The following is an 8,927-nucleotide window of genomic DNA, read 5'->3' on the forward strand; positions in this document are numbered from 1 at the left end:
TGAGAGAGATAAACCTTAAAGAAGTATGATTTAAAATTTTCAAGCAGTAAAATAAAGAAACAAACAAAAATCTCACACAATATAAACAAATGAAAACACAAATGATAAACTGGGGGAAATATTTGTAGTGCATAGTAATTAATATCCTTTAATAAAGTTTTTATATTGAGTGCTGGTAGTGTAGGTCAGTGGTAAAGCACTTGGGGCCATGTTTGAGGCCCAGGATTCAATCCCCATCATCAAATACCAGCCCCCCAGAACACACACAATCAAAAAATGGCATTAAAATAGTTTCAAACTTTTAAAAGTTGCAAAACATGGTGAAAATAATTTTAAGTGCCTTTCCTCCATATTTATCAAATGTTAACATTTTATCATGTCAATATTATTGTATTTTCCCTCCCCCAATAGTTTGAGAGTAACTTGCAGACATCATTCAACTTACCCCGTCATTACACCCCTTCTGTATATATATTCTAAAAACAAGGATATTCTCTTGCACAGCCACAGTTCAAATTATCAAAATCACAAAATTAATTTTGGTATAATACTACACATTCTTTATAGACCTATTAGTTTCACTAATTATCTGTGTACATTATAGTAAACACCCTTTGTATCCTGCTTCAGTTAGGATACAAACTGGAACAGTTCAGTTCCTCAGTTCAGGTAATGAACCTATCATTTGTTGCCTTACTTTCCTGTTTTAGAATTGAAAAATCTCATCCACTTCATGACCCCGACCATTTTCATTTTTTAAAAAATATCGGTTGTCACAATCTTTTATATGTGAAGATTTCTTATAAATCAATAAGAAAATTGATGAATAGAAATGGAGGAAAATAGGCAAAAGGAAAATTCAGTTTACATAGAAAGAAATGAAAATTGGCCCAAAACATTAAATATATTAAACCAACTCAATTTAAGAAATACGAATTAACACAATAAAATAACCATATTTAAAAAATAAGTAAATGACAAAGTTTTTTTTTTTTTCAGTTATAATACCCAGTGTTGGTGAGAGCAAAGCAGGTACTATTATAAATAGATGCAACTAGAAGGAAATTTGCCCATATGAATTGAGTCTTAAAAAGGTTATATTTTTGTTCAGTGACTTTGGCTCTGGAAATGTATCTTAAGGAAATAATCAGATTTTCACATGAAAACATATGTATAAGGATGATCACCACAGTATTATATTTCCAAATAAATAAATTATAGCACATTCATATTATGCAACTATAAAAAAATATTTTGAAGGCTATGTTCTACCACAGGAAAATTCTCAAAATATTTTAAGTGGAAACTATGACCTGAGAATTTATATAATAATATATGTATGTGTGTGTATATTATATATATATATAACCTGAGAATAAAGAATTTCTGGGTAGTGACATTAGTGATGATAATTTAAATTTTATCCATTATTTTATTTTACTTTGCTATTAATTTTCCTCAATGAACAGGAATTATTTACATAAATCTGAAAAGGAAATAATTTGAGTTTCATGATTGAGAGAAAGAGTTGGATTGGGCTCCTGAGGAGTATATGGATTGTTTAGAGTAACTAACATGGAGAATATTGTACAGAAGAAGAAAAAAGGTATTAATAAACTGATTTTAAAAATGTGTCTGTATAGCTAAAGAAACGCAGATCCATAAATAGTTTGGGCTATAGGACAATCTATATATACACACTTGCATAATCATGCCAAGGGGAAAAACTTTACATTTTAAATGTTATGTTGAAAATTGACCTTCAACAATCTCCCTGTGATTTTTCCTCCCTATTATTGTGCTAAAGCAAGCTGGAGCCCTCTACTGGAATAGTCTTCTAGGAAGGGTAGAATTTATATTTTAAAATTATAAAATGATAGGATTACAGGATTGCATGCCTCCACCTAGAGATGGAGGTTTTTATATTCAGTTCTTCAAAGCCTGATTTGTCATATGAATACTAATTTTCACAATGTTATATGGTATAAAAGGAAAGAATCTTTTATTAACGGATTACCTGGATGAACCTGGCATACAAAAAACTTATAATAATGCAAAATAGTTACAGAGTAGCTGGCAGATGTTTGTTTACACAACTGTGGAATCTTATTTAGAAGGTAACAGAAGTAATTAGGCTGAAGTAAGAATATGGAAGGGAAAAACATCAAGATTTTGAATTTCAAATGTAAGGTATGATAAAATATAATCTTTTTCTTTAGAATGCATTTTAATATGTGTTGCCATTTAATAAAGAGCCAAAAAATTGTCTTGCTTCTCTCATATTTTATTATAGCTTTGGTTCTCTTGTAATAAGTTTATGCTTCCTATCTATAACTAACTATAATTTTTCAACTGTTTATGGCAAGTATTTTAGTATATTTTATATGACTACTCATAAAATGCTATCAATTTTAATGCAGAAGCTAATTTATAGAAATCAGTGATATAATTACACCAGCAAACATCAGATGAGAAATGATTGTGGATAGTTATCTGCCTGTGGTGTCACATAAGAGCTCCGGCTTGAACTCACAATTCTATCAGCGCCTTTAGTTAAAATTCTTCTCACCTTACGGAGTCCATTAGAAAATTCATTATGAAATTTCTGTTTTCTCTTTTCAAACAATTTTGAAGTGAACACAAAAGACATACCAAAGGACTTAAAATCAGCATACTACAGAGATACAGCCACATCAATGTTCACAGCTGCTCAATTCACAATAGCCAGATTGTGGAACCAAGCTAGATGCCCTTCAATTGATGAATGGATAAAGAAACTGTGGTATATATATATATACAATGGAATATTACTCAGCCATAAAGGATAATAAAATTATGGCATTTCCAGGCAAATGGATGAAATTGGAAAACATCATGCTAAGTGAGATAAGCCAATCTCAAAAAACCAAAGGACGAATGATCTCACTGATAAGCAGATGATGACACATAATGGAGGGTGGGAGGGGGGCAAGAATAGAGGAAAGAGGGACTGTATAGAGGGAAAAGAAGGGAGGGAAGGGTGGGGGGAAGGAAAAAATAACAGAATGAATCAAAAACTATTACCCTAGGCAAATGTATGATTACACAAATGGCATGCCTCTACTTCATGTACAAACAGAGAAACAAGATGTATCCCATTTGTTTACAATAAAAATAAATTTTAAAAAAAGGAAAAGGGTGGAATTTAATCTTTATTTACAGGACATTAAGTTACGAAATTCCACATAGAAATAAGAAACCCATTTAGAGGACAAGTTTGATACAGTATGTACAGTTTGGAACTGTTCACGTATAGTTTTATTGTGAAAAGTGCTACAATAGTAACAGTAAGACAAACTTATACCAAACATAGTACACAACAAACTTTATGCCTCAGCTGTATGGCCTAGAAGTTAAAGGTCCAGGAGTCCCATCCTGAACTTGGAAGGTATAGCCCTCGGAGGGAGTTTCTGGCACAACATTTTGATCTTCCTCTTCCTCTACTGAAAAATATTTCTCAATCAAATTTAATGAGGCCTTATACACAGACTCACTTTCATGGTTCTGTAGAACTTCAATTTAGTCCAAGCCTCCACATTCGTCAATCATTATACTCAGTTTCTCAGTTTCACCTAGTTTTTCAGCAACCTGAAAAATATTTGAAATGGCATCCAGAATAACCAGAATAATTTTGGTATCTTGCACACAGGTTCATCAATGGTTCTACTGTGCCACAAATGAACAAGGTATACAATCTGTTCAACTGTCCCACCACTAGTATAATTGGTCACAGCCCATACAGCTTCTTTTTGTGTCTTAAATCTACCTTAGAGAGAATACCAACAAGGAATGGAACCAATACATGATTGACAACTAGCTGTATCTGGTCCTGTCAGCCAGCTGTGATGTCTGGCATTGTCCATGTAGCTTCCTTCTGAATATTAGTTTGGGGTTAGTTAACAGGCTGGGAAAGACAGAAAATTAACCTGCATCTATCACAACCTGAGTCTGTTTCATCTGTTCCACTCACAATATTCCCTATGGCTCTGAGAACAGGAGTCACAGTTGGCAATTCAGAAGCTCCTAGAAGCTTCACAAGTTGGGGCACAACTCCTGTTTTCACAACTATTTCAGTGCATTTATTTGGACCATCAGTAAGGTAGGAAATAGCCCAGCAGGTTTCCGCTAATACTTCCAGATCATCACGATGCAGGAGACAAACTAAAGTGGGGAGAATTTGCTCAACAGCATCTAATGCAGGATTCTTGTTGCGACAAAGGTTTGGAAAGTGTCCAGGTAAGATTATGTAAGTAACCACATGCTAAAGTTGACATATCAGGAACTGCAAGAAGAGCCAGCAGTGAGTTCACTGCGCCATATTTTAAAACCAAGTCTCAGAAAACTGAACCATCACCTGCAATGTTTCCTAGAGGTCATACAGCTTGCTCATGTATGAGTAAGCATGGGGAGATCACTGATGTGAGCATGGGGAGATGCCAAGAGAGAAATGAATGCTGGGATAGCACCTCCATCCACCACAACCTTGGTCTGTTGTGATGTCCCAGAAGCAATGTGAGGGAGTGCCCACACAGACTCAAACTGAATGGGACTACAATCAGTTCTGTCCAAGAAGGACACAAATTTTGGAATCAAACCAACCCAGATTATGTTGTCTATGGGGGATTCTTTTTCCCAACAGAGCAATTTTCTAGCAGCTTGAATAACTTGGAGTTGGCTTTCCAAATTGTTGCTGTTTTATGCCTTTGACAGTGTCATCAGCAGACCAATTCATAGCACCCTGGTTGTTGCGGTTTTCCTGTAGTGGTGAAGTAGCATCATCAGGAAAAGAGCTTGCATTTCTCCTCTTTCCTCAGCTTCACATTAACTTCTATTCGGTGCCACCTCATTTCTGTACTGTCTTTTCCCTTGTTCTTGAATCTGTTAAGCCGGGCAGCTGGTGAATTAGCATTCTCATTGGTGGACATGGTTATAGACAAATGGAGAAAGCTGCACAGTAGGTTCAGGCTTCCACAGGAGGCAGTATGGGGCTCACAGTTTGCAGATGGGCCACCCTCAAAACCCTCTGGGGCTCATCAGCTCAGAGACTATGTGCCTGACACACATTTACAAAAAAATAAAACAGACTAATAGTTAAGACAGTTTTTTTTTTTTTTTTTTGGTTTGTTTTTTGTTTTTTTTTTTTTGTTTTTTGTTTTTTTTTTTTGGTATAGAAGTAGAAGAAACTTCCCACAATTTGGAATAAGGTTCTTGCAACAATAGTGACAATATTATGAAAAATCATAAAAATATCTGGTTTTCTCTGGAAAAAGGGAAAAAGTTAACTTACACTAAGCCAGGATCTGAAATTAATAGGGAGGAAATGAATGCCCACAGATCCTGTCACATGATTGCAAGTCTTTGTGTAAATGAGAAAGACAATTCCTATTTTTGCCAAAGTAAAATATCAGTATAACCTATAGAAAAACCTGATTTGTCCCCATAAAAAGACTCTAAAAATGTAAGTATTTTAACACAGGTAAATGTCAAACAACCATGCAAATTTATTATTATGAGCCAAGATTGCTGAATTCTGTACATGGGAGATCTAAGGGACAAATGAAGTGCTTGTTTTGAAATAATCTGATAGTTTAAAATAATTCAAGGAACAAACTGTAGCAAGAGTAGGAAAATGAGAGAATTAATGTTATCAAACACTTCTGTGTAATAGTGGCAGTTCTAGGTACTTTACCTTATTCTATGTAAACCTCTCAAACACTCAGGGAAGAGAGATTATTGCATTTTTGTTATAGGATTTAAGAGGTTAATCTACCTTTCCAAGGTCACATAGCAAATGAGTTGGAACTCTAGCTCAGTTCCATCAAAGTCTGAAATCCATATTCTTTAGAATCCAAAGATTCATGTGCATATGTCATAAGCTGCATTTTGCAATTAAAGATTTCTAAGTCTTATGCCTAAAAATTGCAGTTGGGTATATCTGAGGTAAGGCTCAAGAATCTGAATTTTTAACAAATACTGTATTTGTTGTGATGCCAATAGACCAGTGATTACATATTAACATATTAAGTCATTTCTGACTTAGTTAGTAACATAATACTTCTTGACTGCCTGTGAAATCTCTTAATGAATAAGTAATCTTATTTATATATATCTGGGAAGAATAAATATGGCTTAATTGAAATTTTATGCTTAAATATTTATATAATGAGCCAATGAAAGAATAATTAAATAGAGTTACATGTCTACTATTGGCACCAGGCCAGTGTTCAAAAACCAGGGTTTATGAAGATATAGGTATACTTTTTACTCTTCTGGAGTTTGCAACCTGCGAAGAACAAACTCTAAGAAGAAAAACCAACAGGTATGGATAATGGGAAAAAGAATAATACCTATCGAGGGCATAGGGTAGTTGGAACATAAAGGAACAATACCCAATTCTATTGTGGTTGAGTGGAAGCATTTAAGCTCAGGGCTTTAAGAATGGTTCATATTTTCCAAGTAAAGAAGAATGATCAAAAGCTCAAAGCCAGCCTCAGCAACTTGGCAAGGCCCTAAGCAACTTATTAAGACCCTGTCTGAAAATAAGAAAATAAATAAATAAAAAGGGCTGGGGATGTGGCTCAGTGATTGAGCTTCCCTGAGTTCAATCCCCAGTACCAAAATAAGACAAAAGAAAACAACAGTAAGAAAGAAAAGAGGAGTGGTCAAACCGGTCTGGGCAGAGGCAGGGTGTGGGCTGTGGCCTGGAGGTAAGATGGAGGTGTGAAAGGCCCAGCAGCTCTGTTGGAATGGCTAAAATAGAGAAGCTGCTGGAAAGATCAACAGAGAGTCTTTTTGGACTCTGGACTTAACCTAATTTTCCTCTCAATCAAACTAGAACAACTTGAAGGATTCTTTTATGTTAGTATAAATGACCTTGACACCTCAGAAAGTCATGATGGAATATTTAAGAGAAATATGCTTACTCAGTCTAAAATATGGGTTCTTGAAGTTGATTTTTTTTTTTTTTTTTTCTGGTTTAGAACATACATGCCTTAGCTAGAAACACAGACTTCATTGAAGTAAAAGGGAATTCTTAATTTGACTATAAAAGATTGGTGGGGGCCTAGGCTAATGGTTGAAAGGATGTTTCAGTTGGGGATTTTGAGAAGGTAACAAAAAGGTTCATAAAAAATGACTTGATATTCACTTTGAGAAGGGAACTATATATATTTTGTTACATAAGGAAGCAATGCAACTGTATACATTTTGTTACATTGTAAGTCACATTTATATACAGCAGATTACAAATGATAAAATCTCTCCTCACCAGGAAAACTGATGAAAACCCTTTGCCTGAGTCATGAGGAATTTTTCAGTTCTAATTCAGCCTAGATGTCCTGTCTTTTATTAATCGAATTGTGTAGATGTTCCTTGCTTCCACTGATATTGCTTCCTTTTTATGGACCTTTATTCTCAGTCTTTCACGAACGTACTTACATGTGTATCTAAAATAGCTGACAGAATGGCCTTCCTTGCTTGGTTTGCCTGGTCAGGGACCTAGTAAGCTTCACATAATGTGTGTTTCTGTTTTTCCTTTGTGGATGCCCAAGGTCTTTGTGGCACTTTGGACCATCTGGTGCTGGCAGAGTGTTTGATTCTGAGTTTTGGTGGGAAGTAAAACATATGGACTGGAATTAGACCTGAAAAGTCATTCCCCTTAGACAGAAACAGTCCTGACATGTTCTGCATAATACCGAGTTCACCATGCCATTCCCACCCGACCACGTTTGAGCAGAACCCCAAGGTTATCCAGCTCAGTCATTTCACACCTACTGGAGCCAAGCTTGTCTGGTAAAAACAAAAGCCCAAATAACCAGGAAATGAGATGAGCCCACTGTCTATCAATGCCTGGCCTCTTGCCATCCCAGTTTCCTGATCCCTGTTCTTCCTGTACAGTGTCTCCCAGTTCTAGCCGTCTAGCACAGATTTCACATAGCGCATTTGTGAAGTGAACTAAATGGAGGCTACTAATCAATTTAAAGGCAACTCACTCATCTCTGACTGGGAGCCTTAATCAGTTTTAAGGTCAGATCCGGGGAACTAGAATAATCTGAACCCAAACTCCAAACAAGATAAAAGGGAAGCATAAGTATAATAGATTGTCCCACTAGCTACTCTGACATTTTGTTTTGATCTGCCCTTCAAATAGTGTTCGTGCGTGCGTGCGTGCGTGTGTGTGTGTGTGTGTGTGTGTGTGTGTGTGAAGTTTTAAAAACATTAAAATGTGGCCACAAGGATGTTGGTTACAATGGACCTGACGCCCGTGTAGTTAAGTGTTACCAAGGTACCATCTGTGCCACTGAAGTCCATAGTCTGTCAGCATTTCCATTTTAAACCCCTTCTGAATGAATTCCAAAAGAGCTACAGCACTACCAGAGAGCCCATTAATTTTCAAATATACACACACATATGTGTGGTGTGTGTGTGTGTGTGTGTGTGTGTATGTGAAATGAATACTGGGACTTTGGAGTTTCCCTTTGAAATGTTAGGGATTTCTCCCTTGATTCACTCTTTCCATTAAAAAGCAACTGCTACAATGTGCTCCTGACAGCAGATGTTGTAGCATGCCAGAAACAGGAGAGGGATTGAGTGGGGTGAACTCTCTAGAGAGAGATATTTTTAAAAACACCTTTTAGAGCATTTCCACACCAATTCCTTTTTAGAACTATTATAAAGGACTACTATAGAGCCATTTTATGGGAACAATAGATGTTTCAGGAGTGAAAAGAAAGTTTATACTCAAATTTACTTTTCCTGAGTCTCACTTGGTAATTTCCCTCATTTTTCATAGGACAAAATTCTATTCCAAAAGTTGCTTTAAAAAATCTAATGTTACGTCTTATAATTAGAGTGCAATAATTTTTCTATATGTACCTAAATTGAATAAT

At 35.7% G+C, this 8,927-nt stretch overlaps 1 pseudogene across 1 annotated transcript; it reads right to left on the minus strand.

Annotated features, from left to right (window-relative positions):
• Window positions 1-3,372: 3,372 nt before the first annotated feature.
• LOC306664805 (importin subunit alpha-1-like) lies at window positions 3,373-4,964 on the minus strand (annotated as a pseudogene). Its single transcript has one exon. The product of its transcript is annotated as an importin subunit alpha-1-like (transcript).
• Between the last annotated feature and the right edge of the window lie 3,963 nt (window positions 4,965-8,927).

The sequence above is a fragment of the Sciurus vulgaris genome (genome assembly GCF_902686455.1).
Source record: "Sciurus vulgaris genome assembly, chromosome: 1".
Classification (NCBI taxonomy): Eukaryota; Metazoa; Chordata; class Mammalia; order Rodentia; family Sciuridae; genus Sciurus; species Sciurus vulgaris.